This window comes from Etheostoma spectabile, chromosome 18 (genome assembly GCF_008692095.1).
Source record: "Etheostoma spectabile isolate EspeVRDwgs_2016 chromosome 18, UIUC_Espe_1.0, whole genome shotgun sequence".
NCBI classification, from domain to species: Eukaryota; Metazoa; Chordata; class Actinopteri; order Perciformes; family Percidae; genus Etheostoma; species Etheostoma spectabile.
In genome coordinates, this window is record NC_045750.1 from 14,648,065 (window position 1) to 14,650,775 (window position 2,711).

General features: G+C 42.6%; 1 protein-coding gene across 1 annotated transcript in view; it reads right to left on the minus strand.

Moving 5' to 3' along the window:
• Positions 1–2,711, minus strand: part of nbas (NBAS subunit of NRZ tethering complex) — a 185,629-nt gene that overhangs the window by 106,112 nt on the left and 76,806 nt on the right.

The window sequence follows — 2,711 nt, forward strand, 5'->3', positions numbered from 1 at the left end:
AGAGAGAGAGAGAGAGAGAGAGAGAAAGGGGGGGGAGAGAATAGAATTTAACTAAAGCACTGAGGATTAACATCCAACCCTCCCTTCTTGGACGAATTTCATCCATCCCACGTTCGCTGAATACAGAAGACAGTGCCTGTCAGACTACACCTCTCTCTGGGCCATACAAAAGAGGTAAAAAAAAGGTAATAATAGTGGGAGAAGAAAAGTGGGAGACAAAGTCAAGGAGCGTCATTAAACACACACCCCCTCCCCCCCACTTCTAAGATACAGTCCATCTTCTTGCTAGGCTTATGCGTGCATGTCTGTGCGCGTGTGTTTGCATACGCTGTGTACTGTGTGTGCATTTCTGTGCATGTATGTGCGCGTGTATGGTGTCTTGCACAGGGATTATTCATTATTCAAAAAGTAAGTAGACGCCCACTTCCAATAAGTGCTCTCCAGATGAGTCCAAACTTTATATAAGTGCACTTAAAAGTTGAATCCCCTGAATGTCAAATTAGCCTATGCATATTGACGGCAGTCACAGGCAGAGGAGTTTGATTATAAGAATCCCAAATCCTTTGTTTAACTGGTTTCAACTTGTCTGTTTGAACCACCAATCTGGCCGAGCACGTCATGTTGAATGTAGTCTTTATCGACGACGTTTCATTTACGGGCTTGCCGGATGTCCCTCATTTTTGGCCTGACGTCCCTCGCCTTACTAAGGCTTGACATTAACTTTTTGAGGCACTTGTCTTTTGGACAAGTACATTTACGTTTCACTTGTCCATGCAAAAAAGCTACTTGTCCGGGTAAAGAATTTTTTTTAAAGGTGTAGCTACTTTACAGTTGAATATTAGCAGATATTAAACTATGTACATTTAACCTATACGAATGATGCTAATTCTTGCTAGGTACACAGCTGCCGACGCTAGCTAGGTAAAGTCACTCACTTGTCAGCCAAGTTGGGTCTCCCCCGGCAGACGCCGCAAAACATTACTCCTTCATAACGCACACAGACAAATACATCTCTGCACCTGCATACCTGATACCATCGTTCCCTTTTTTACTCGTATGGTGTTGTTGTTGTAAGGTTCATTATTCTTGGTGCTTTCACTTGGCCAGGCTGCGGAGCCTGAAGAAACATCACCCTCCACTCAAGTGTAAATTTATGTTTAAACTGTTTGTGATTATAACTTGGACCAATCCTTGATTGGCCAATCAAAGCATTCTGAGTTGGACACTGGTTCGACCGATTGTGGGGAAAAATGGATTTGTTTTAAAAAAAGACGTTATGAGTGGCACATAACGTGAAATAACATGACATTTTATTTTGTTTGAGTTTTAACTCGCCCGGTGGGGCAAGTAAATTTCCCTTCTACTTGTCCTACAAAAAAATCCACTTGTCCCGGGCAGGCGGACAAGTTTCTTAATGTCGAGCCCTGCTTATACTGTCTTTAGGTTGGCATTCTAAACTCCGGTCAATTCAGGAAACATCCTCCAAGTTAGAATCCTCAATCAAATTAAATTTATCTCTCATTTTGAGTAAAATTGTCATCACACACTCAACAGCCATTTTAATTCCAGAGCACGCCTCCCTACGTGCACATGTTCCACCAAAACAAGTTCCTTCTCAAGCCTATTTTGCAGTCACCGTACCCGCATTCGTCACTTAGCGCCGCCCAAGATGATTGTAAAAGGTGAAATCAGAGCATCTTTTTTTTCCTATTCCTTCAGTTAGCCGCTGTAGCGACACAAATTCAGTGTGGGTTTGCGCTGGCTGAATTTGAGTTGATACTGTACAGTGGCTAACTGGAGTTCTGTCTCCGGAGCTGTTGCTCTCCTCCTGGCAAAAGTTTTCTAGTGCCAGGGAGGTGAGGAAGAGGGGCCGCGGAGTTTCAACAAATTACGTCACTACTGGATTGTTACAAACTGACATGCAATCAATGGAACAAAAGTTTGCTGTGCTGCAGAAAAAAAAATTGTATTACTGTTACTACTGCAAGTGTAATTCTGTGACATTGTATGATTTACAATTACTCTCTTACATTTCATCTGGTGTTTTCCTAAAGGTTAGAGCAACTAAGGAAACGATGCCTTTTACCTTGAATAAAATTAAACATGTATCTAGGTCACTACTTTAGGCAGGCCAAACAGTCCAGCTTTGAGTTTGGGCGCTCTGGCTTCATACCTTAAGCCAGTTGTCAAAAATTGGGGGGTTACTTTTGATTGCAACATGAAATTTGACAAGCAAATTAGCAATGTTGTTAGAATGAGCTTTTCCCAGCTTAGTCTCCTGGCTAAAGTTAAGCCTCTCCTTAACAGGCATGATCTAGAATGGCAATCTCTGCTTTTATTAGTTCATGGTTGGATCACTGTAATGCTGTGTATGTTAGTTTGAATTAAAACTCCATCTCTTCAACTTGTGCAAAAGGCTGCTGCTCATTTTTTGACGTCTAGATGTCCACACCTTACTCCCGTTCTCTACAGTCTACAGTGGCTCCCTGCGGGAGCACAACCGATCCTTGCTTTCTTCAAATCAACTGCTTTTAGAAGTCCAAAGGTCAAGGTATAAATGGTGGGGGGGGATCAGTCTTCTGGGGTTGCTGCCCCGAGACTCTGGAACAAGTTACCCCCTGATGTTCAAACTATTACAGATCACTGAACCTGCTAACATGTACTTTGTTTAATACCATCTCAGTCTAGGTTCCAAGCGAGCTGAGGTGATA